Here is a 27,598-nt window from a genome sequence, read left to right as displayed (position 1 = left end):
CACAAAGTACTGCTGTTTTCTCTGCAAATGGGATAGTCCTGCGAGAGATTCACACTACATCAAGAAAGATTGGCCACTCCGACAGTCATTGGAGCCTGGGAGGAAAAGTGTTCAGTATTCACCACTTGTTGAATCAAGGAAGATTTTGTTACCACCCTTACACATCAAGCTGGGTCTGATGAAGAACTTTGTCAAGGCCATTGACAAAACACAAGCAGCTTTCAAGTACCTCCGTGGAAAATTTCCAAGGTTAAGTGAAGCTAAGATAAAGGAAGGTGTCTTTGTTGGTCCTCAGATTCGTGGACTTCTTCGAGATGATGCATTTGACCATGCACTGCGTGGCAAGGAAAAGATGGCAGGGAAAGCCTTCCAGTTAGTGGCAATAAATTTTCTCAGAAACAACAAGGCAGACAACTACAGGTTGTTGGTGGAAAACCTCCTCAAGGCATACAAAAGCCTTGGTTGCAACATGTCACTAAAGATACATTTTTTGCACTCTCATCTAGATTTTTTTCCACCAAACTGCAGAGCAGTGAGCGACAAGCACGGCGAGTGATTTCACCAGGACATTGCAACCATGGAGAAACGCTATCAGGGCAAATGGAGCCCATCAATGCTTGCAGACTATTGCTGGACAGTGACAAGAGATGCTCCATTTAATGAATACAAGAGACAAGCCAAGAAGCGCCGAGTAGACACTGAATACGACTAAACTATATACATAATAGTTTTTTGCCTTTTGTTTCATAATAAATTTTATTTATATAACCCTTTTGCTGATTTTTAAAGTGTTACATAAACAGGACAGGTGAAATATTATCATGTAAAGCAACCATAAACACATGAAAAGACCTAGGTTTACAATTTATGATTAAAACTCTACTATCTACACAATATACATAGACATAAAATGTAAAAACTTAAATATCTTAGAAACAGTAGCCAATCAGTTGTTTTAATTGTCATATTTGAATTCAGCACATCAAAATACATAATAAATAGCACATTTTATCTCTGAAGCAGACGACTTCGCAAACATTGTAGACCAGTGTTATTGGACGCCAACCAAGCTACAGCTGCCAAACTGATCATTTGTCCGAATAGCTGGGGCCAGCTGGCCTCTGTACCACTAAATGCCAGATGGGACCTAGTGCGTCTAGTGACCCTAGCTAGCAACAACAGCGCTGCCTGCAAGCTGCAGCTGACTCATTTGGCTTAAGAAAGAAATGAAAATGACCGAGTATAAGAAGAGGGGGATGGGAGTTTTTGAGGATTGCTCTGGGCCCGGCAGGGAAGCTCTATCCCCACCTATGCCCAGACCATTGTCAAGTGAATTCCAACCCCTGCAGACTCACCGCCTGTATGGTACTGATGGAATTACAGTCAGCTACTCTGCCATCACAGCCAGCCCAGTCTAGCGTTGACCTCCCAACCCTGCAGGTCTTAGAGGGGAACAGCCTTTGGTTCTGCTGTCGTTTACACTGGTGAACGTGGGGAGCAATCAGCTCCCAGAGTTAGACGAAAGCTACCGACTAAGCAACTATTACACCTGAGTTTGGCTTTAATTATTTTAAAAGGAGTAGTGCTGATGTGACAGTTGCTAACACAATCATACCGTCTAACTCAGTGGTTCTCAACCTTTTCAGGATGAAGGCCCATTTGTGAACCTTGATGGCCTGTCTCAACCCAGAGCTACCCCCAACCCCACTCCGCCCCACACAGGGGTCCATGGACTATGGCCTCAGAGCTAAGATTCCAGCCAATATGGCCAGACATGAATAACTAGAGGAAACCCCCCCCCCCCCCCAACTACAACTGCGGGAAGGGCAGTGAGCAAAGACACCACCCAAAAACACAGTCTCCCCCCAGCTCCCTGCCACAGCCCCTGGTGAGGAAAGGGTAAGGGGTGGAGGGATTTAGAGGCCTGGAGGGGAAGTGGGGGATGTAGTGAGGAAGGATATAGGAGCACCAGCGTGTGCCGGAGTCATGGCGAGCTGATAATGCTCTAAAAACACACATAGCCCATTGGAGGCAGAGGGTAATGGGATGGAGGGGAGAAGAAGATCGAAGAGCAGTGAAGGAAGATCTGGGGGGCCAGGATGGGTGGTCTGACAGAGGGGAAGTCGCCCATCTATGAAAGACAGGTAGATCGGGAGGCCCAGGCTGGGGGGCAGGTCATCCTCCAGTCATCATGACGAAAGGCCAGCTGGGCTAAACCTGGGCAGCACTGTGACCCCAGGCGCCCCCAGAGCAGGGAGCTGAGCCCACCCAGTCCCGTGACCCTGTAATGCATTCTGGCAACCCAATTTTGGGTCATGATCCGTGGGTTGAGAACTTCTACTTCCTTTTTATATCACATTGCCATTATTGTGGAGACCAGGATCTGGGGCCTGATTCTGTTCTCATTTTATGCGGTCATTAACCAGTTAAGCCCAGATCGTGAAAGGTATTTAGGCACTTAATAAACTCTAAGGTTCCTAAATACCTTTGAGGATCTGGGCCTTAATGCTATAGCCCATGAGAAAGAAGCCTAAAGCTTTAACACCATCTGTGGGGTGATACACAGGACCAGTCAACCACCACACGACCACCTCTTTACACAGGTTTAGACGATGCTTCCTTGTAACCTTTGTATTTCACTTTTCTTAGATGGTAAACTCTTTGGGGGCAGGGACCATTCCTCCCATTGTGTTTGTACAGCTCCTAGCATAACGGGGCTCAATTCTAGGGGCACTCTTGTAATAAAAAGATCAAACTCGCACTAAGAAAGGATTCAGAGTAGCAGCCGTGTTAGTCTATATCCACAAAAAGAACAGGAGTTCTTGTGGCACCTTGGAGACTAAGAAAGGAGTGATCTGTATATTTAAGTCGAGAATGCACCTATCCAGAAAAGTATTCCTAAAAGTTTTAGCACATGACTGTCTATCAACAGTGAACTAGATTACAGAGAAACTTCTAGGGATGCTGAACATCTGAAGCTTACTCAGTCTGGTCGCATTTTAAGCAGAACAAGATACTTTACAGCAGAGCTCTTTTTATAAATAGATCCCCCCGAACTGCTTCAGATGGATGGTGTTGACAACCTGGAAAAAAAGAATTCAGTAAATATAATTGAAATGAATTTAAGAGAGTGCAGTTGTATAACATCAGCGTTGCTTGTGAAAGTAAACGGAACTACAGAAGAGATCAACACGAAAACCAGAACTGCTGGAAGCAGTCTAAATGCTTTAAAATTCTCCTGTCCTTCCCATCTAGCTTGACTTGTGGTACTGATGCCAGACTCCAGGCTTGCCTACACTAAAGAGATGGTCATTCTGAGAACCGCTTGTCCCCTAGATCAGGGGTTCTCAACCTTTTTCTTTCTGCAGTCCCCCCAACATGCTATAAAAACTACACGGCGCATCTGTGCCACAACAACTGTTTCCTACATATAAAAGCCAGGGCTGGCGTTAGGGGGTAGCGAGCCGGGTAATTGCCCAGGGCCACACGCCACAGGGTGCCCCACGAAGCTAAGTTGCTCAGGCTTCTGCTTCAGCCCCAGGTGGCAGGCTCAGGGCCCCAGGCCTTCTGCCCTGGGCCCCAGCGAGTCGAACACTGGTCCTGCTTGGCGGACCCCCGGAAACCTGCTTGCGGCCCCCCAGGGGGCCCCAGACCCCTGGTTGAGAACCACCTCCATAGATCTCCTGTAGAACATCTCATCTCCACAGATGGAACTGCCTCTAATGGTTTACATGCAGATCAAATGCTATCTGGGTTAGACTTACTTTCAGCAGGACTTAAATACATTCCAGTCTGAACTACATTAATGCCAGTGTAGATGGAGGTCACTGGCCTATTAGCACAAATGGCTCAAAGATTCCTCCTATTACCGTCCCACAATGCCTCAGTAGCCATTTGAAATCTCCCAAAATCCACTGCTTCTGGGACCCATGCGATAGGTACCCAGACACCAGTGCCACTGAGGGCCAAATTCTCAGCTGGGTGTAAACTGGCACCAATGGAATGTTTGCGCCACCTGAGCTTCTAGCTCTGAAACCATTTAAAAGAGCCCTGTTACGGTTACAGAACAGCCGTGCCAGTTCAGAACAAGACTCAGCAATGGCTAATGTGGAAAAACCTGAAAGGTTTGTGCTAACACCAATTCTATCCTGCCACTTCCATCAGAAACAGTTCAAGTCTTAGATTAGACATGGCAAAAAAAGAAAAAAAAAAGTTGATAAATACAATTTGATGAAATCAGACAAAAAATCAAATAGGCTTCCATCCACCTCTTATACAATACCATTAATGCATTTGGAGCGTAATGATTTCAGTTCCTACGGAATCCCATTCCTAGGGACATTGAATATCATTATTGTACTTTCTTTTTTCATTAAACTTTTCGCTATGTTGCAAAATGCCAGGAAGCCTTATAAAAATTATTTGTAAAACAGTGTGCGGGCAACCTACGCAGGCTGACAGGAGTAGAGAGGACAGTTTAAAACCATTTTCTGATAGGCTTTGAGTTGCATGAATACACAATTATTACCGGGTAGTTTAGCAGGTGTTCTGAAACCTCTCTTTTCCTAGTAATTTCATGATGGGATGCTAAATGCAAGCAAAACAAGATAATTACGAGCCCAACACTGAAAACCATGCACTCTTGTAATTTTTTTTTAAAGTGAAGGATGCTTGCAATTCTCTATTCGTTTAATAAAACCAGTGGTCTTTAGACAGAGAAAGTGATTCACAGTTGCTTGTAACTTCTATGTGAACAGAAACTGTGATAGGAGAGAAAGGTTGTCAAAGAATCCGGTCATCTGTGACACAGTGGGTGTGGCAGCTGGGTATTTTCATAGTATGACTTGTTTTATTTGCACCACTCCTTTAACAGAGGTGGTCACAAATGGCACGCAGAAATCCCAGCAACGCCCAGTTCCCAAGGAAGCAACACTGTCCCAAGAACGGAGTCTAGTTAGAGAGCTGAAGAATGATTTGGAGGAAAGATTAAGACAATGAATTACCCTGTGGGTAGTTGGGCTAAGCTATGGCTAAGGGGTGTGTGATAGTCTACAAATGGACGAAGAGTGTTAAGAGAGAGGAATTAGAAGGGAATATACAGAGAAGCATCATGGACTAGCAGGGCCGCCGAGAGCGGGTTCGGGCCCCGGTGAAAAAAAAATTTCGGGCCCCCCCAGCAAGGGCGGACCGGCTTAACAGGGCTGACGAGAGGGAGGGAAGCCGGGCCCCGGGCCCCCTTCCAGACCCCGGTAATTTGTACCGGCTTCCCCCCACTCTTGTCGGCCCAATGGACTAGTCATTCAGGCATCAGAAAACCAATAGTCCCAGCTCTGTCATTGGCCTTCTGTGTGAGTGTGGGCCAGTCATTTCAATACTCTATGCCTCCTTGTGTATTTAGATTGTAAGCTACTCGGAGCAGAGACAGTGTCTTACTATGTGCCTGTGTGAACCCTAGCACAATGAGACCCTGATCATGACTGGGACCGCCAGGCACGGCAGTAATACACATCCTAACATAATAAGGAGGAATACGTTGTAATTATAATTTAGCCTGCAGCACATGAAATGTCCTCAGAGGGGATACAGTCACCAGTGGAGCCATGTTCAGAGAACCACCAATACAGCCATGGCAACAGAAATCCACCCAAACTGAGGAGGGCGGGAGCAAGTTAAGGGAAAATTGCAACTCGGCAAACAAACCAGAAGTGAACAGCAGAAACACCATGGAAATAAACACACCAGCTACAATGGAAACAGGTGCATCACCGTCAGAAGGAAAATAGGCGTCCATCAGGGTAATGCAGGCACAGAGGAAGAATCAATAAAGGTAAACAGACTAGTTACAGTAGGCTGAGAACAACTGACAAATAAAACCAAACCAGACTGGCTTCTATCAGTAAACTCATCGGCCCCATAAAATCCCCAACCATGTTATGTATCGCAATAGAAATTTCCCTAGGAAGCGTACAGACAGGAGTGCGCTCTGGTGGTTAGAACAGGGGACTCCAAATCAGACTACTCAGGTTATATTCCCAGCTCCACCACGAATTCATTGAGTTTGACTTTAAGAAAATTATTGAATCCCTCTGTGTCTCAGTGTTCCCATTTATATAGGGGGCATTATAACACCTGACCTATTTTGGAGGGTATTCTGAACATGAATTAATGAATTACTGGAGAGGTGATCCAGAAGGATAAAGTGTTATTTTTATTGTGATATTCATTAGAACTAACTCCATGGCACAGCACATGTCAACAGCAGTAGTGGGAGCTGTCTGAGAGGCTCTTATCTTCGGAAGCACAACACATTCTTGTTAAACTATACTCCGCGCATGCCCTGTGGAATCTGGGGTATTATAATGAACCTGGCGTAGAAACAAAAATAAATGCCAGATTAAAAAAAATCCTACAATAAAGTGAATTTCAAGTTTAGTTCCTAGTCCGGGCAGGTGCTGCATCCATGCTTCCTACGTGGTGCTGAGTACTTTCAATTTGAATCGACCTCAAAGGGAGTCAAGCTAGTTGGTAGGACCAACTTGTGAAGCAAATGGAGTTTTGAAAATTGGTGATTTCAAGGGACGCATCAGTGTACCTATATTTAAGCCTAGGACTGGCAAATGGGAACTACACTCTGTCGTCTGAATAACAGCCCATCTCTGGTGCCTAGTGGGGATTAGTCGTTACCAAAACTTGAATATGGAGTGTTTATAAAATGCCCTGCTGATGAGCAGTTCTGTTCTGAAAACTGCTGTACAAAGATGGAAGGGAATGAGGTGGCCTGGGTATTAGAGTCTGGCCTGCAAGAGCTTTATCTTGTGCACAGGACGGAAAGAACTCAGACGGACTGTCAGATCCCAGGCTGAGGCTGCAGGGCAGGTAGTTGAGGGTGGAGGGGGAAAATCATTTTTATACTTGTAAATTGAGTACCTTTGACATGCATTATGCTGAGAAACAGTAAACCGAGTGTCATTAGTTAGCCATTTTTACAGTCATGTTTCAGAGAAGAAATACGCTTTTACACCTTCACCACTATTCTTATTCCTACTTCATGCCAACTCTCAGCCTACCTGAAAAGACAAGAAGATACATTACAAACGAAGTGGCTGGAGCAGTAAAATATTAGGGTCTCACAGTAGCTACTATACATAATCCTCACCATTCTTCATTGAAGGGGGAACCTCAGGCAGAGTTAGCTAGTGAGCTAGAGTGCCTATTTCATACAAAAAAGGACATCGGGGGCTTTACTGAGTCAGCCACCATAAGTACCGCTGAAGTCTTATTTGCAATTCCTAGTGAGATACCGCTGCAAATTCAAAGGATTGATGGCAACCAGCAGTCTGTCATTCTAAGTGATGAGGGAAGCAATTGCTACTGATCTCTGGAGGATAGATAGGAAGAAGCCAGTCAACATCCATCCTCTGCTTTTCCTTCAGAGACAAGCAGCATCTGACAAAAAAGAGAAATTCATGGATATCCTTATCTCTAGGACAGACAGAGAAGGCACAATGCAAAGATTCCTGCTATTACATAACAAGTGGTTAGAGGCCTCTTCTGATAAGAGGTGTAAATTAAAGGAATTATTGCACTTCTGTTTCCCCACTAGTGTCCCTGCTTGACATTGTCGAGCTCCAGTGTTAAAGAATAAAATATGAACAATGTTCCACAGAAGAGGCATTGGAGATTCTTAACCTCCGCAGCGTCTACTGTAGGGTGGATGAGGCTCATGTCACTAGAGGACACGCAGGGCTGTGCTGTTGAAGACTTTAAGTGGCAGAGCACTGAAGGCAGCAGGTGATAATGATGACAGAACAGTCACCATTTAAGTCTTTATACCTGCCTTGGCAAGTAGTTCATAGTCTCATAGCATTCCCCAGACGTCCCCAATATGAATAACCTGTCGTGAAGTACAAGGACTATGGCAGTAATGTTATGGACTTGCAAAGGAAAAGCAGTAAAGATGTTAATGGAAACCACTGCACTGAGGATCCCATTAGCCTGTCCTGAAACAACACATAATGCTGTGGTCTGAAGTCAGCTGGCTATCACAGGCCCCCAGACTTCAGGGTCAGGTTCAGACTTGCGTGTTCTGATCTAGCGTTTTGTTTGAATCTGGGCGCAGGTGCTGTTTTCAGTCTGCTCTCAAACAGTCCATACACAGTGTCAAGCAAACACACTCCTTTCCTGGGATTTGGCTTTACTCATCACGAAATAAGCAATGATACAAAAAAAAGTTCAGCTCGGATCCTTTCCCCAAGCTTGGCTGCTCCCAAGGATCGGGACCGTTCAGTCCATTCTCTAGATCCTCTCTCTAGAGAGTCGCTGCTACTTCTTATCTCCAAGTAGGTTGGTAAGTCATCTACCTCTGTGAGTCAATAGAACCCATTTAACTTTCCCTAGCACAATCAACAACTGCTAATGTAACCCACACACCTCTTGGGCGTGGTGCTCTGTCCCCCCTAGTGGCACTGAGACCATTAGAGATTAATGAGTCTGCTACGGCCTTAGCTGATGGTCATGTGGCTTTTAGCTCATGCACTAAGCTCCAGAGGTTCCAGGTTCAATCCTGCCCATTGACAACCGGGGTCGGTCTGGCAGGGTTGGGTGTTTCAGGTTCATTTTGACTCTTTACTGAAGAACAAAATGCAGCACCTGCCAAAAGGTGGGGAATGAACTAGAATAATGGTTGGCACCACAAAATGCCTGAGCAAACATTCCAGGACCCAAATCCCATTCACAAAGGGTTGTGGATCTTAGGTTGCAGGACAATTTTTCAGCCATTTTGTGGAGTATGGACCAAAAAAGTCTAAGAGTCAATGGTGTAAGTACATATCCCACTCTTCTTTCTCTCAGTCCGTGTGGTGAGAGGGGAGCATTTGCAAAAACACGATTACTTCCAAAAAATGGCACTTTACTGGAAGCCAGTCACAGAATATTGTTCCTATTAATCATAACAGAGTTCTGTTTCCCAGGTTATAGAGGAGACTGAATCACGCTCTGTCCTCTTACCTGGTGTTTTATGACATGCTATTACTGTGAATATTGACTACCGGGCCGTGAATCATGTTTGTGCCCAACACACACTCAGCCACACTGCTGCCAAAAGGGAATGGAATGGGAGGAGAGTGACTGGGGCAGTGATTATAAATCCCTCTGACTGGCAAATACATTCAGCCTCTGTTCTCTGGGCATGGCATGCTCCAAAATGAGAGCCAGAAAGGCTCTCGCAAGTAAATGTAATATCCTTCCCCTGAGAAAAATAGTCCCTTGCCTCCTCCACAATTTACTGAAGAGCTAGGACAAATTGCCAGTATTGATTTTTTGTTTTGTTTTATTAGCCGTCTGCAGATGTTACAGATTTAGCCCCCAACCCTGCAACTGACTTCAGTTCAGGATGACTTCAGTGTGGCTTGATTCTGCACATGGAACTCCTTGTGGATGAGGCCTTTCGGTCACAAGAAATCCATTTCAAAAGGAAGCCTTTGTCATCTTCTGAACAGTTCAATGGGGCATGCCTGACTGCTGACAGCAAGACTGAAGGCACCTCCAGCCACGGTGGAATGATAAATCCTATTATTGGCAGGGATTGGAACATGGATTGCTTGCTCATAGATTAGTGCAATGGCATGGATCCTCTATTGAGTGAATGTAAAGAGGACAAATGGGGTAGAGTTAAAGAAGGGACTTTATTGGCTCAAACATTTGTGATATTTATCCATCAGTCACTGAGGGGAAAAAATAAAGGCATGAGCTTAATTCCAAGAATAAATATGGAAACAGAGAGCTGTGAAGCTTACCAAAATTAAATCAGGAAAAGAGAGGATTCTAAATATGCATACATGAAAGTGAGTTTCTCACCATCTGCCTTTCTCAGTACTCCCTAGGAATATGAATATATTGTCTCTGAGGTTTTAATTACAGAAGTGTGTTTTCATTTTAATAGGAGGGATTCCGAAGCATAACTCCCTTGAGCATTATCTAGCAATAATGGGAGTAAGTCCTGGTGAGGGGAGAGTGGGGAGTCAGAAGCAACTCCCTGACAATCCTATCAATACTGACATGAAATAATAACTGAGAGCTCGCACTCTGATACTGCCTTCAGCCTAACAACCTCACAATGCTTTACAAACATCCAAGTGCGACAACACCCTGCTATGAACAATCACCAAACCAATTGTGCAGGTGGGGAAACTGAAGTACCAAGAGGTTAAGTGACTTGCCCAAAGTCAAACGTAGAAAATCTGTAGGGAAGTGGAGTCTAGAACCCAGACCTTTTACACCCATTCCTGTGCTTTAACCTCTAAGTAGTACTTTTTCTCTTCAGTTAGCTACACCATGCTCCTGCGCCCATCTAGAGAGGGTAGTTCTAGATCACCTGTAGATACTCCAACCCACCATTTCAGCACTCTCCAACTCTTCTGACCAAAGAACTGAGGTCACGGTTCCAGTTTTGGTCCCACGCATGACAGGGGTGTCAGGTCCTGTGTAATTAACAAGTACATTAGCACATCACAACTGGGAATGGCAGGAAGTGGGAGACCAGTAAGTGGGTCCAGTGCCAAAGGGCAGTGTTACAAGCTGAATGTAAAGAGCTGCACAAAGGAAGCCATTTGCAGTGCACAACACCAAGTTTTACCGAGTCTTCAAAACCCAGGTGCTATGCTACATATTCTTGAGTGCCATCTACTGGCACCTTAGCTATTGACATATCTACGGTCATCTTATTTCTAGAGCACTCCTGTAACAGGCAGTTAGATGCCCAAATGCCTATTGACACTCAAGTGCCCTCAAAGCAATTGCAGAGAGCCAAGTACCCGACCGAGGGCGTGTCTACATGGTATAGCAATGCGCACTATGGGGGTGTGAGTTCTAAAACACACTAATATGTGCTACATTAATTTGTCTGCATAATTAAAGTGCGCCAGTGAACCCTGAGTGGGCAACACCCAGTTCTTGACCTAACTTTAGCTGCAGAAGGCAGGGGTGGCGAACATGAAGATTTCTGCCACCACCCAGACACACACACACACACACACACACACACACACACACACACACACTCGTGATGTATGATGAGTTAGTTAGATCTGGGTATTTACCAACCCCTGATTTTGTTAAACCTCCCAGAAATCCTCAGGCCCCCTTTACACCTAGGGTATGCTCTTAGTGAACAGTCATCCATAGCCGTTAACCTAATACAAGGCCAACACCTGAGAAAAAGTGACAATACAACGTTGTCCTATGGCTCAATACTGAAAGGTGCTAAGCACTCTGGGCCTGATCCAGCAAAGCCCGTAAGCACATTACGGGACTGCTCACGTGCTTAAAGTTAAGCATGTGCTTAAGTGCTTTGCAGTAATGGAGCCAGAATGCTCAGCATCTTTTCAGATGGTGCCTCGAATCATTCCACTGGCTGTAATTTTTGTCTGAGTATATTTATTTTTTTACATACCGCCATACCAATTTTCAGTTTTGTTCTCTCTCTCAGTTATCCTCCTTTTATGGACCAATAAACAATGAAGTAAGTTCAGCTGGATTTTCATCAAGGCTCGTGGGCATGTGGAGCCAGGTCTTTGCTTCTGCTGAAACCATTCCACTGAAATTCTTCATATTGACATGATCTTGTCAATGGGACTCTGCAACATTCAAGTGATGCCATGGGCTCCCTCTGGCGGCTAATAGAACAGATCGTCCTTTCAGCCCAAGGCTCTGTGAAGCTGGTTTAACAGGGACATTTGTGAACCTAACTGTAGCTGAGGTCACGTTGTCAAAGCATGATCTGTTTTTCTCCCAGCTTGATACCGGTATCTCAGCACTTCCTTTTTTCTAAACACATAATAAAAATAAAACAAAAGTTTAAGCAATGAGAACAAAAACTTCCAAACCAGCCATTCTGTTAATTTCTGTTTATTATATATGACACCCAGGATGGTACTTTTGCTATGGGTGCTTTGCAAACAAAGACACAAAACCAGCCCTAGTAGAAATGGAGGATATCATCTGTGTAGAGTGATGTTGCCAACTGAAAAGAATAATCTTCCTGAACAACTTCAAAAGGCTTGAATTCAGCCACCAGGCACTGGTTGAGTTAGATTTCCCTCTAAATAGGAGATTTTTTCTTTTAAAAAACCACCACAACACTGCAAATTTACTAAGTGGTTAAAGTCCATGCAAGTAGAATCCATTCAACATATATAACTTGGAGTAGAAAACTTTAAAGGATAAGTTGCAATTTGGCCATTGTTTAGATTTTAAAAAGGAAAACAATCAAATAGGGCTGGTTCAGCCCCCCGGTATAAATGGACAGCCCGGCATCAACAGCTCTACGCTGATTTGCACCAGCTGAGGATATGGTACATCGATTTAGGAGAGCAGCCCCTTATTGAAGTGGAAATTTTGGATTATCAATCCACACCTTATGGACTTGTATTGCATGAAAACTTAAAAGGAGGAAGGTTAGCTGGAAAGCCTGAAGGCAAGATTGTGACAGCTAGGGAAAAAATGGAGAATGAGACAGAGCGAGGAGGAGAAAGAGAAGGAGGGGAAATTCATTGGCTCATGAGATGTGGTCTGACAAAGATATTAAACAGATGCACCTGAATACCAGTCAGATGACAAGCGCTGCTGGAAATGCAACTCACATGCCTCAGTATCACATGTGTTTTGGTCCTGCCCACTGGATAATTATTCCTGCTCTAGTCAACCTTCTGCAGCACGCACTAAACTAATCTTTCTGATATTCCTTCTGATACACCCAGGTTCCTTCACCTTTCTGAGGATGACACTATAATATTCTTTCTTTTAAAGAGTCACATCTCCTAAAGGCTGCTATAAGTTTGAGATTCCTTCTGGAGCTGGGCCTGAAACAGAACCCTCGGTCTGAATATTCCATCCTCTGGAACTTGCAAGGTGTTTGAAGTCCAAACCCTAGTGGTGGTAATCCCACTCTCCTCTATGGCTAAGAGACTTGGGTGACCTATAGAAAACACCTGAAAAACCTGGAACGCCAGCACCAGCACTTTCTTCGGAAGATCCTCAATATAAAGTGGGAGAATCATCTTGCTAATGTCAGTGCATGCCTGATGTACGCTTACCAAAACAACTGCTGTACAGCAGCTCACCAAAGGAGAAAGGAAACAGGGAGGCCAAAAGAAACACTTTAAAGACACCCTCAAGATAAACATCATGAGATGTGGCATCGACACCACACACTGGGAGACAGCAGTCCAGGATAGGGATAACTGGCAAAGACTTGCCAGAGAAGGACCGTTCACTTTTGAGGAAAATCACCTTGCCCTGGTCGGAGAAAAACGCCAGAAAAGAAATGAAAGACAACAGTCATGCAGCAACCGCGGCCCAACCCTGTCTTCCAACACCACCTGCAATGTCTGCCAATGAGCCTGTGGCTCAAGGATCGGACTCCTCAGTCACCCATGAAAAATAAAACCTGTGAAAGATCATCCTCAACCTCGAGGGATCGCCGACGATCAGACCCAGAGTTTGCAGATGGCCTCTGTCTTTATAATAGTCAAATCAAATCCCTCTATCCATCCACGTACTGGTCTAAGGGAGTTGGAAATCTATTTCCAGACTCTACCCCTTGAACTCCTCTAATTTCCCAACAGGCTCATACACCTATAAGGTTTTATTTATGGTTTAATTAATATAGATCAAATGAAACATTGTTTATTTTTTCATGCTCATAAGGAATAAGAGTAACCGAGAGTTCTGATTATTGCACAAGACTACAACTAGGTTGTGTCCCGTGTAATTAGACAGTATACTGTGTAGAGTGGATGGCATGTTCAGTGAAATATTTTAAAGACTACAGTAGTGCTTAGTGTTGGAATTTTTGCATTTTAACGAGCGAATAGAGTGTCATACAATCAGGCATGCTTCTCTAAACAGCTATACAGCTTGTAGGTCTCAGTTTACTGGCTAAGTGGATCAGATGTTGCCCCGGACTGAGCTAGCATTCTACCTATTTGTGATTAGCATAACAAGATAGCAAGAGGATTCAGAATGTCGGATGGGGGTAGCTCCAGGTAGATTAGGGTGACTAGACAGCAAGTGTAAAAAATCAGGACAGGGGATGGGGGAGTAATAGGAGCCTATATAAGAACAAGACCCAAAAATCGGGACTGTCCCTATAAAACCAGGACATCTGGTCACCCTAGCTCCGGGAGAGAAGAGAGAAAAGCAAAAACTGCAGGCAGACAGTATGTCTCCAGGCTTCTTCTCGCCTAGGAACAAAAGTGCAGCCAGTTATTTAAAAAGGAGAGCAAACGGGGAAGAAAATAGAGCATGATTCTTCTTTTCTGCAGCCTACCAGTTTGGAATCAGACAGCCTCCTTGTGGTGCAATGGTCTTTGCAGGAATAAGGAGGCTTATGTTGAGGAAACAGTATCTCCGTGGCAGTGAAAAGGGAGGCTTGGTCATATCAAAAGTGGGACAAGTAGCTACAGCACGGGGCATCCAATAAACAGGCTATTCGCTATGGAGCTCTGAATGAAGCTGGGGTTATTGTTCATGGCTATTCATGACATTAAAAAGTGATTTGATAGCCCTGTGAGAGATAGGGGGTCAAAGTTAAATGCAAACGTGTATATTAATGCAACATTCATGTTGCACAATTATGCACTCCAAAGAGAGATTTCATGTTGAAGGTATATGGTAACACAGCTTCCTACATATATGGCACATTAATTATATAATCACATTGAAAAATTACAAGTATTTTTTAAAAACCTTAAACACCTAGAACAGGGTTCGGCAACCTTTGGCACGCGGCTCGCCAGGGTAAGCCCCCTGTGGGGGCCAGGCAGGTTTGTTTACCTGCTGAGGGCCAAGGGATGTGCTGTCCACTGCTTCCCGCCGCCCCCATTGGCCTGGGATGGTGAACCGCGGCCAGGGGGAGCCGCGATCGGCCGAACCTGCGGACACAGCAGGTAAACAAACCGGCCCGGCCCGCCCGGGTGCTTACCCTCGTGGGCCGTGTGCCAAAGGTTACCAACCCCTGCACTAGAGCTATCACATAATCACTTCCTACAAAAAGCTAATCTTGAGTTCATACAACTTATACATTATCCTGGGTTGCACTTAAAATCAGAATCTAGCCCTTACCTATAGGTGTATCTATATAACTCACAAATATCATTGAAAACCATATTCTGTACATGCAAAGGGGAACATTCAACTTTAACTTTCATATTTCCTGACATCTGAGTTTCCATCTCTGCAACTTTAATGCTCTGAATTTAATTTTCTACATTTGTTAAGGAAAAAAGAGAGCATGACAGAAAAGCCAGTAAAATGTCTCCCATACCATTCTATAACAAATGTGTTCTAGTGTCTACCAATATCATTAATAAACAGAACATTAAGAGACTTAATAAGCAGCAATGAGCCAAACACTGACTAGAATCTATTAATAGTGTAGCAAAGTTTGCATTTCCATGATGTGCTTGTCCTAGAATATAACATTACAAGCACAGCATTCAGATAATCCCAGGATTTGCTGTAATTCTCTGGCTCACTATGGTTCAAACATTTTAAAACTTGAAAGGTATCATTTCTTTCCCATCTTTGTCAAATAAAAAAAATAATGTACAGGAGTTCTCTACAACTTAAAATAAAAATTAACCCAAGCAGAGGCCAGGCCCAGAACATTTCAGCCCAAAAGCTGAACCCAGTAGATACTCGTAACTTTCCAAGCATGTTAGTTGATCACGGACATTGTTCTAGAGCTGAGGTTGCAGTAGGCTGTGTAAGAGATTTACTGTTCAACAGAATTCCTCTGAGTTCATTACCCAGTGGGATCCCCATTTCAGTGGCTTGACTTTGTTTGAGTATGTCACAGATTGAAGAGGAGTGAATTAAAGGAAGGATTCATCATTTTCTATAACGCCTGTAACATTAAAGGCTGCACGTGGATAGTAGACCAAGCACTTTGGAATCGAAGCAACCAGACAGCATGTTAAATTGACAGCTTGACCATATCAGCAAGAACCACGTTTGTCTTGCCAAAGCTCAAACAGTTCAAGGCCTTTTAACATCATGTGAGCTTTATCTGTGTCCTTAAAGAAGACAAAAGTGTTAGCCTAGGCCAGCAACATCATCACAGAACATAACATTTCAATATTCCGAAGATGATGTTTTGATTAACAGCTCAGTGGAGGAAGGATAGCTCAGTGGTTTGAGCACTGGCCTGCTAAACCCAGGGTTGTGAGTTCAATCCTTAAGGGGGTCACTTAGGGTTCTGGGGCAAAATCAGTACTTGGTCCTTCTAGTGGAGGCAGGGAGCTGGACTCAATGACCTTTCAGGGTCTTCTAGTTCTAGGAGATAACATTAATATATGGAGATAAACCTATCAGTATAGAGTCACCCTGCTGGAATACTGCAGGCAGATGTACTGTGCATTAGAATTGTAGCACTAACACACAGTGATTATCATCTATCAAACCCAGAACGGACAAGGAAGAATTATCACAGACACGTTATGATACAAGAACATAAAGATCTCTAGTAGCTAACAAACACTCATGTTTAAAAATGATCTTTTCTGAGGAGGAAGACAAGCTGACTAAAAAACATCTTTTGACAAGCTAAACACCTCTGGGAAGAATAGTTAATGAGGAGAAGGGAAAGGATTGAGCAAAAATGTAAAAACACATTGTTTGATATCATGTGAGATTCTTAGGACCATAACATGAAGACTTTGCACAGAAAAAAGTGGGAGAGAGAACCAAGAGAAATATTTTAATGAAACATTAATACAAATATCAGAGAGAACAATTTGGTTTTAAATTTAAAACATTCCTCTACAATTTTGGAAGCCCCAACACAATAGTATTGTGCCAGGAGTACATAAGAATCAGAAAGTAAAACTGACTATAAACAAAAAGCGAAAAAGGTCAGCCTAGTTTTGCTGTCCAGTCTCAGTGAAATGAAGAGCATGTAGCATGAGGACACAAACACAAAAACGAAGAGAGGGAAGGCCCTATCTTTATTAAGCTCCCCCTACAACACATCGTCTCTGGTAACTGTGGAGGACCAGTAACTCTATAACCACTCCATAGAGTGAATTAAAATTTTTAGATGTGTAGTTTCACTTATTTCTGTTAATAGTAATAGGGTGTTTTTGTTTTTGTTTTTTAAATAGATCACTTTTGTCTTGACAAGTGTTCCTAAAAATAATTGACTTTTTAGGGCCTGTCTAGACTTGGGAAATTTTCTAACTGATTTTAAAGCCATTTCCAATTGAATTACTTAAGACGGGTTAGAGCTGTAGTATAGATTTTTGGCAGTTTAAGATGATCTGATCCATTTTTACCAAACTAGTTTCACAATCACTTTGAAGACTGTCTTGAGGCCAGTTAGTGAAATTGCATCGTGCCATTTTAAACCACCCAAAGCAAGGTCTGCCTTATGGCTGTCAATACTTTTAAAATGAGTTTAGGTGACCCAGTTTTAAAACCAGTTAGAAAATTTCTCAAGTATATACAGGCTCCTAGGGAACCCAGGAAGGCCAGATTTCAAATAAACAGGTGGTTTTCTGTAGCAGTGGCAGCTCAACCATGGGTTTAAATGCTTTATGTAGAATTTACATTTTCAAAACACAGATCAATTAACATCATGTAGTTTCCAATTTGATTTTTTTTTTTTTAATGAAAGTTGAAATGAAGTTGAACCTACCAAAGACCCTATCCATCTTTTACAGTGGGAAAGTTGGGCAAATGAAGCAGCTGATGTCATTGATTTATCAACATGGATCATATTTGTTTGGTTTTACTCTAAAGACTGCTTGAGTTTCTACTGATCATTTCATTAGAGCTGGGTGGAAAACGGTTTTCCTGACTTGCAAGAATTTGAGATTTCAGAAGATTTTCCCATCCCAAAAATCGGTACAAAAAACTGAAATCTCAAATTCCCACAAACCAAAAAATAATTCAGTTCAGGTTAACAGAAACACTGTTCCAATAATTTTGAACAGTTTTGTTTCAATTTTGATCTTTAATTTTTTTCTATAATTTAAATTTCAAAATGAAGTCATTTTGTACTGAAATGCAAAACTTTTGTTTCAAAAATGTCAAAATGTCCCAGTCTCAACAAATTAAAAAAAAAATGTCGAAGTGTCCCATTTTGACAATTTCAAGGGTTGTTTTGTTTTAAAAAAAAAAAAAAAAAGGAAATTTGTTAAAACCGACCTTTTCCTGTGAACACTTTCAGTTTCAACAAATGAACATTTTCTGACAAAAAAACATTTTGCTAAAAAATTCACAACCAGCTCTGGAATTAATCCCACATGTCATAACCCTGCCTAATTACAATGCATTACAGCCATTTTACCTTTGAAGGAGTCATCTGAGCTTTAGATTTGACCATAGTTTTGTGCTGGGATTGCAGAGGGTCTTCATAGATCTCTTTTGTGTTACCGATTGAGGAGTTTTTTCTGTTTTTTTTTATGGCCTTATGGCAACGTTCCATACAGTCGATCAAGGCTGGGGTTCTATTCATTAGACCCAAAAGAGAATTTTGTATATCCAAGGGCTGCATGTGTTCATGGTACAATTTGATTTATTTCTTTCCACACACATAGTCTGTTTGGCCCATAAATGTTCCCCAAATCCCATGCTAATTAAGAGGTTCTAGTTTGGGGCTAGTTATGTGCTCTCTTTGGCATCTGATTTTCAATAAAAACATAATTGGCATTCCAATCACACCCAGATCCATTTCAGCGCTCTTCGGTCTCATCCAACACAGCCAAGGCAATCTCTCTCTTCGGTCATCATGCCTGGCAGAGATGCAAAATCTGATATCACAGAATTTCTTTCAAGGAATGATTGCTGATAAAAGGAAACAAACAATAAAAAATGATGAGTGCTGGCTGCCTGGACAAAGTGTGCTTCTAGTCCTTAATTTTATTTGATATCTCTCTCTGTCAATACCACCAAGAATTAAAAATGCAGTAAGCAACCCAACTCTGTTTTTTGAGGCACATCTATTATTGTTTCATTCTCTGTTTGCTGTCCTAGAACCATTATTTATTTATGCAACGCCAATGTGATGCAATGGCATGTGTTTCATCAAGTGTTGGGACTGAGACATTATTAAGGGCACAAGAGGAAACTATCCACTGGTAGGAAAGATCGGAAGTGGGCAAGAGACCACCCTGGTTTAACCAGGAGACCTTCAATGATCTAAAAATCAACAGGGTCCTACAAAAAGTGGAAACTAGGTCAAATTACAAAGGATGAATATAAACAAATAACACAAGTATGTAGGGATGAAACTAGAAAGGCCAAGGCACAAAACAAGATCAAACTAGCTAGACACACAAAAGGTAACAAAAAAACAAAACATTCTACGAATACATTGGAAGCAAGCGGAAGACCAAAGACAGGGTAGGCCCATTACTCAGTGAGGGCGGGAAAATAACAACAGAAAATGTGGAAATGCCAGAGGTGCTTAATGACTTTTCTTTCGGTTTTCACCAAGAAGTTGGTGGTGATTGGACGTTTAACGTAGTGAATGCCAGTGAAAATGAGGTACGATCAGAAGAGACTAAAACAGGGAAAGAACAAGTTAAAAATTACTTGGACAAATTAGATGTCTTCAAGTCACTGGGGCCTGATGAAATGCATCCTAGAATACTCAAAGAGCTGACTGAGGAGATATCTGAGCCATTAGTGATGATCTTTGAGAAGTCATGGAAGATAGGAGAGATTCCAGAAGACTGGAAAAGGGAAAATATAGTGCCCATCTATAAAAAGCAAAGTACTCCACTTAGGAAGGAACAATCAGTTGCAAACATACAAGATGGGAAATGGCTGCCTAGGAAGGAGTACCACAGAAAGGGATCGCGGGCGGGGGTGGGGGTGGGGGGGGAGGTCATAGTGGACCACAAGCTAAATATGAGTCAACAGTGTAACGCTGTTGAAAAAAAACGAACATCCTTCTGAGATGTATTAGCAGGAGTGTTGTAAGCAAGACACGAGAAGTAATTCTTCCACTCTGGTTAGGCCTCAACTGGAGTATTCTGTCCAGTTCTGGGTGCCACATTTCAGAAAGGATGTGGACAAATTGGAAAGAGTCCACAGAAGAGCAACAAAAATGATTAAAGGTCTAGAAAATATGACCTATGAGGGAAGATTGAAAAAATTGGGTTTGTTTAGTCTGGAAAAGTGAAGACTGAGAGGAGACACGATAACAGTTTTCAAGTATGTAAAAGGTTGTTACAAGGAGGAGGAAGAAAAATTGTTTTTTTTTTAAACCTCTGAGGATAAGACAAGAAGCAATGGACTTCAATTGCAGCAAGGGAGGTTTAGGTTGGACATTAGGAAAAACTTCCTAACTGTCAGGGTGATTAAGCACTGTAATAAATTGCCTAGGGAGGTTATGGAATCTCCATCATTGGAGATTTTTAAGAGCAGGTTAGACAAACACCTGTCAGGAATGGTCTAGATAATTAGTCCTGCCATGAGTGCAGGGGACTGGACCAGATGACCTCTCGAGGTCCCTTCCAGTTCTATGATTCTATGATCATTGAAACACATTTCTGTAACGGTTTCCTGTTTGGCCCTGAAGTGCCTGCAGATGGCTCAGACTGCTTCAACTAAGATAGTCAACCAGACTGGATGATCTGGTTATTACTTCCATTTTGCAACTGCTTCATTGGCTTTCTGTCAAGTAGTATGTGGCAGATAAAATTGCCAGTCTGACTTACTGTATAACCCAATGACATGCCTTGTTCCTTCCTGTTTAATGGATTCGCTTTTCCATATGTTCTCATGAGTTAGCCCATCCCCCCAGATTATGCATATCTTTCTGTTACTGCCATATGAACTCATCCAGGTCACTAAGACCCCCTTACTCTCCTCAGTCAAACCTTAACCTTTGAGGTGTAGGAAAGTTTTAGTTAAGGAGCTCCCCAGTTCCTGCTCCCACCCTCTATCCAATCTCTATCCCTTGCTGTAGGCTTCCTCCCACTCCAATCCCCACCCTCCAGAATTCTTCCCCAAACACAACCCCCCACTCGGTGATCCTAAATCCCTCCTTAACTGCAACATGGCCCCTCACCCACTCTGAGATGAGGGCCCATCAGGCCTACTTGTCCCCAGTACACCTCTCTGTACTCTGGCCTTCTTTATTAGGTCCATACCATGGGCCAGATCCTGGGATTCCTTTGAGCTACACTTAACACATCACAGGGCAGGAAGCAAAGGGGTTTAAAGCCAAATGTATGTCCCACTTCCCAATCATGGGGCCATCTGACAACTGGTCCAGTCCCCAACACAGAGCAGCCTTTAGAGGTGCTCTATTATATACCAAAGACAATGGCTCCCAAGGACCATTCTGATAACCAGAGATCACCAGGGCACAGGAATCCCCCAGGGATGCCCCTTTCCCTGGGTTAACACTCCTGCTCCATGTGATTATACAGAAATGTCTTTTAGATAAGAATGAGACAACCGGGGGGAAAAAAACCCAAAATTTAAACTTTAGATTAAAAATGGTCCATATTTCACATAGCATATGGAATGTTTGCTTTCCTTAATATTGAATTTCCTGGCTTCCATCAGTTTATTTAAATGTAAAGGGTGGGTCAAATAACTACAGCAACAAAACCTTAAGTAAATATTTAATCATTCTGTATTTTTTCAGGCATGGCTCCCAGACCCGGTGTTGTTTTAGCATTTCTAACTATTAATTCCTGGTTCACAAAGTCAGGGGATAATTTTTATTTGTTTTTCTTTAGCCTCAATGGACGCAGAAGTCATTGAAATAATCAAGATAAAAGAGCTTTCCCCTCAGTAATAAAGGACAGTTTTCTTATTCGTTCCAAAAGGCTCTCATAGTAATCCTTCAAATGCTGTTGCCCAGAGTTTAGAGAGAAGCCAGAAAAAGAAATCCTCACATAAAGTCATATGTCTGAGAGCATCTAACTGATGTATGGAAGCTACATGCAATTCAGAAAGCCAGAGAAATCCCAAAGACTGTGAGAAGTATTAGAAATTAAACTATAAGGAAAAAGCCATACTGTACTTTTAACTCATCCATGAGCTATCCATAAAACAAACTCATAACAAAAACACAACTTGTTATAAACAGGCCCTGATCCTGCAAGCACCTATGTACAGGTTTACATTTTACACACACAAATAGTCCCGTTGAGTTAAATGAGGGGTTATTGAACTAAAGGGGACTTAAGCACTTGCTTCAATGCTTTGCTGAGTAGGGATGAGATTACTTACATGCTTAAAATTAAGCACGTTCTTAAGTGCTTTGCTGAATCTGAATCTTAAACCCCACGTTCTACGAGGGCAGATGAACTGCTCTGGAGCTATCCTAGTGTAACTGAATACAAAAATGTGTGAGTTAAGTGCTAATCCACATGCATGAGGGTTACAGAATCAGGCCCTGTGTAAGAAGGTAAACTCTTATGGTGTTAGTGAGGACAAGGGGAAGTTTAATAATTGGAGCTTCTAGATCATTGCATGGGCTTTTAATTACACCATCTCAGCTCTAGTAGATTTTAGAGGGGATTTCACATAAAATCTGCAGGATTTTGACCCTACTATAAATTTATTGTCAGCTGTAGTGCTCTGGACCGTTACTGTAGAATACGGTAGCATTTTCAGAGTGATAATGGGGAGATATGTTTGAAGTATCTGACTGCGATAAGTTACGCAGTAACTAGGAATGAGCAAATCTTTTGCCTAATTCTGAACGCACTCGGACACCCAAAAGCTAGACTTGAAGTCATACAATATTGGGCGTATGTTCTCCTTAGGGCTGGACCAACACCTGCTAAAAAGGCAATGAAAAGATTCCCACTGACTTCAACGGTCTGTGGCTCTGATGCTAAAGAAGCAGAGAGAAAAATTCCATTGGGGAAAAAACATGGTGAAGCCAAAAACTTCAGAGTGAAAAACAAATCGAGAAAGACCAAGAAAAAATGGCAGAGGAGCTGGGGAGGCAGGAAAGTTCTTATGGAAATATAGCTGCAGTGTGGGCTTTTTGTAGGGCACTCATCTGTACCCAGCTAATTTTCAAAGGATTGGCTATCCCTAGCACCCGGCCAGGCTTTCATTTAAAAAAGCATTATTAAAAATAGAATCCCTTTTTAATAAAACATGGGTTTGAGAGTCCAAAGAAAAGGGTTCAGGAACTCAGACTGGGCTTGAAAAGTGCCAAAATAACATGAGAGAGCTGGCAAACCACACAGCACAAGAGGTTCACCTCTCTCAGACTGAAATGATTTGGGCCGTCTTAGTTCTACATGCATATGACACAGTCTTTCATTCCAGGATCAGGTCAGGAAGTTTGTCCCGACTCTCTCCAGTAGAAATAAATAGGGCCATTTGTTTCATAGACACCTGAAACCTTTAAACACCTCTCATTCAAAAGCTACTACTTAAATGTATAATAGATACACAAATCCACTATGGGATAAATGCATTATGGATACAGAACTGACATCTCACCTCTGACAACCACATGTTCACCTACCCCTGGGATGTGCATATGTGAAGTATTTTGGTAATATTTTTCAGAGGCCTTTTAAATGGGCTTTTCTTGCAGCCATGGTAGGGTGACCAGATGTCCCGATTTTATAGGGACAATCCTGATTTTGGGGTCTTTTTCTTATATAGGCTCCTATTACCTCCCACCCCCGTCCCAATTTTTCACATTTGCTGTCTGGTCATCCTAAGCCGTGGTGACCAACACCTAGACCCTCAAAGTCATTTAGGCACCTAGTTGCCATGGAAATCAAAGGTTTGACTTACCAAAATTATGTCTGACAAACCCTGGCATCCCAATATTCACCACTGTCATGTAATTAGGATATGTTTACTACAAAGTATGTCTTGTGAGGTATCATTCTAAAAGTCTTGATCTGCTAGACATTAATATCTCATTGGATTGTGTGTGCTATTGTTGTATGTGAAGTTATGAAGTTTGGCTATGTATGTGTTACTGAAACATGTGAGGTTGAAAACACCCACAAGCAGCCTTTTAGGTACAACAGTAAAAAGGCCAAACAATGTTAATGGCTTATTGAGGAAATGCATACAAGCCCAGGAACTGTGTACAACAGAAACCTCTCAGAGATAGTACTATACAATGGGAACTGTTTGACCCAGGTCACAGCAAAAGAGCTTTCCAGCAAGTGGGAAGAAGATATAAAAAGGGGGGAAGACATCATGATAGGACCTCACTCTCCCTACAACACCACACCTGGAAACACCTGAGGAATAAAGACTGAACAGGGGGGAAGGGATGGTCCCAGGCTAAAGGGATTTCCAGCCTTTGTATGAAATGCTTGGAAGCCAAACCTGCAAAGCCAACACAGCTTGTGCCTTAAGAATCTGGCAGCCTGTTTATCACTCAGGGTGAGAATTTGCTAATTCATATCCTACCTATCTAGTATATTAAGCTTAGTTTGCATGTTTTGTTTATTTGCTCGGTAATCTGCTTTGATCGGTTTGCTATCTCTTATAATCACTTAAAATCTATTTTTTGTAGTTAATAAATCTGGTCTAAAACCAGTATGTGTGGAAGTCATAACTCGGGACAGAAAGCTGTTGTATATTTCCTCTCTGCATTGAGGGAGGCGGCGAATTTCATGAGGTTATGCTGTACAGTTCTCTGTGCAGTGCAAGATGGTATAAGTTTGGGGTTACACTCCAGAGAGGAGGTGCGTGCCTTAGGAATTGGGAGCTGATCACAGCACAGTATGTAACTGCAGCTGAGTGTGTCCCCACCTGGATACGTACTGGTAAAGTGCAGGCTGGAGTCTGGGAGAGGGCTTGGCAGGCTGGTCACAGCAGTACAGTGTAAAGGGAGCCCAGGCTGGTGGGTGAGGGAGGCTCAGTGGTACCCCAGTTCCAGGGGGCACCCTGGGAGGAACCCATCATAATGTTATTTTAAAATGCTTACAACAGATTTACCAGAACAGTCTAAAAATAAAAATCATTCTGTTCTTAAATCATAAACATGCTGTAAGTGCTTGGATAGGACAAGAAGCAAGAGCTTAAATTGCAGCAAGGGCAGTTTAGGTTGGACTTCAGGAAAAAATTCTTAACTGTCAGGATGGTTAAGCACTTGGAATACATTGCCTAGGAAGTTGTCGAATCTTTGTCATTTTAAGAGCCGATTAGACAAACACCTGTCAGGGATGGTCCAGATAATACTTAGTCCTTCCATGAGTGCACGGGACTGGACTAGAAAACCTCTTGAGGTCCCTTCCAATTCCTATTGTGATGCATGACCAGAAAAGGTTAAGCGTCCTACAGGACAAATGACTCAAATTCAACCCTTAAAAACATATGGGGAGATAATGTTTGTGTTTTTGCATATATATTGGTAGTAGTCAACAATGTAATTAACAGTCCAAGACTGCTTTATTCTGTTAATTCAGAGATCAAAAGAACATCTTAGCATTCAAATGAACTGTAAAAATAGGATGTCGCTGTATTCATCTCTCTTCGAAATATATAGCCAATCATCTGCGAATGGTGGAAAAACAGGCAATTGCCTTATGTTAATTCATGTAGCTAAGTACTGGTGAGGGACCTACTTCAAAGTCACCCTGATTATCCAATGTAAGACAAGGGACTCTGACCTGTCAAAGAAGGCCTGAAATTGCAGAAAAGATCCTTGGGTCCCAATCCTTTTTATCTCAGATCTGCTTACGCTTTATCAGGGGAAGTTTGAGTCACAAGATTGAGATCCCAGTTAAGCTGATACATCCTGAATATAATATTGGACTATAACCTATGGACTAAATTCTAAAAGAACTCTTTGCAACTACAAAGCTCACCACCTCTGCTTTGAATCTGAACCTCAAGAATTGAACTCATGTCTATATGTATATTGATCTTTTAACCATACACTCTCTCTTTTCTTTTTTAATAAAATTTAGTTTAGTTAATAAGAACTGGCGGTAAGTGTGTATTTGGGTAAGGTCTGGAATATTCATTAACCTGGGAGGTAATGTGTCCAATCCTTTGGGATTGGTAGAACTTTTTTATATGATGAAATAAGATTTTCATTAATCCTCATCATATCTGACTTGGGTAACTAGGGGGAGGCCTAAGGCTGGGTTACTTTAAGGGAACTGTGTTTTGGACTTTTGAGTAACCAGTAAGGTATAACAGAAGCTGTTTAGCGCTGGCTTGGTAAATCTAAGTGTTGGAATATCCACCAGATCTGGGGATTGTCTGCTCCTGGAGTGGCTTCCATCCCTCCTCTTGATTCCAGCAGACACTGGCTGCATCAAAGCCATTTTCTCTTCATGCATTCCAAAGTCAATTCTCTACAGCAATGGATTCTTTTGTTCTCTGGCCATTTATCATAGAGAGAAGTAGCTAAAGTGCAAAATGTCTGGTTTTTCCTCCTTGATGGCTCAATTACACGCGCTTTCAAAAAAAAAATATATGCCGTTTCCAGGGTAACACATGTAAGGTTCATTATTAAAAGAAAAATCCTTGGTGATTGCTAAGGTCTTCTTTAGTGTGAAGCTGGAGCCCCAGCACGACAGGATGAGGCTGATTTCAGAGATGGCGTTGATGTTTCTGGGTGGACTGAAAAGCAGTTCCCCAGATTAAGAACGCTGGGTTCTTAACCCTGAACTTTTGGTCTAATTCTGTAGTAGTCAGCTCTATAAGAGAAAGCGCACCTGTTCTCCTTTGTATGCTGACAAGGACTGATCTGTTTGTTTTTTTCTAGTTCATTTTCCTTGGGAATCTTATTGTATGTCTCATACTGGAGTGTGATTATGAACAATTTTCAGTAAACCAACTTTTAAAAAGAGCACGTTGTAGTGCGGACAATGCTTAAGAAAGAAGAAAGTACCGAAGACCAAGCTGGTTTTGTACGGTACAAGGATAAAACATGATGATGCAAATTGATCAGAAGAGCTGTGTGTGGAGGTGGGGAGAAGGGACAAATTGCGATGAGTAATAAAAAGCATTCTGCATTGTAACCATGCCACTCTAGCTGGCTGCTGTAAAGAGGAAAAGGAAAGTCGATAAGAACACTATTAATCTGGAGACTAGTTAATGATGTTGGCCTTAATTAGGCTAAAGCAGCATTCTAAAGTTTCTCACACAGTAAGTCATTAGATACTTTACATGTATCATCCAAAAGCAAGCTTTCTCAGTCATAGCTCTCAGCTGTACTTTACTGATAGCTATGATACTCACTTTAAGTCCACACAAACCTGCTTTTCTCTTGCTCTTTATTACCATCAAGTATTGACGTCACATATGCTGATTATTAAAAATCAGTGAAAACTTATTTCAAGGCTCTTACTGCATCAATGCGTGCATTTTTCATTATGAGATTAAATCACATTGTCGGGTGTTTAAACCAAGATCCTTAGGGCAGGGATTCTCTTTTACTGTTGTGTTAGGCACTGCACGCTCGCACGCCCACCCCACCCCGCATCCTGATCCCTGGCTGGGGAATCTTATTGCTACCTCAATACAAATAAAATTAGTAAATAATCAATAATAATGAAGTATAATACAATTGAGACTGATCAGGCAACACACAACTCTGGACCCTTGGTCATTAAGAGGTTGAGATTTGGTG

The 27,598-nt window shown here is 42.4% G+C and overlaps 1 long non-coding RNA gene across 3 annotated transcripts in view; it reads right to left on the bottom strand.

Annotated features, from left to right (window-relative positions):
* The window catches only part of LOC128843366 (uncharacterized), a 77,154-nt gene that overhangs the window by 9,717 nt on the left and 39,839 nt on the right, over positions 1–27,598 (bottom strand). Inside the window, exons 2-4 of one of the 3 annotated variants that reach the window (XR_008446235.1) lie at positions 18,347–18,843; positions 11,450–11,823; positions 10,401–10,478 (exon numbers count right to left, since the gene is read on the bottom strand). This is a non-coding gene — a long non-coding RNA (uncharacterized LOC128843366). Of the gene's footprint in view, positions 1–10,400; positions 10,479–11,449; positions 11,824–18,346; positions 18,844–27,598 lie in introns of those variants that run through there. The other 2 variants (XR_008446233.1, XR_008446234.1) reach the window with 2 other exon arrangements.

The sequence above is a fragment of the Malaclemys terrapin genome, chromosome 9 (genome assembly GCF_027887155.1).
Source record: "Malaclemys terrapin pileata isolate rMalTer1 chromosome 9, rMalTer1.hap1, whole genome shotgun sequence".
Lineage (NCBI taxonomy): Eukaryota > Metazoa > Chordata > Testudines > Emydidae > Malaclemys > Malaclemys terrapin.
This window is presented reverse-complemented; position numbering and strand designations above follow the sequence as displayed.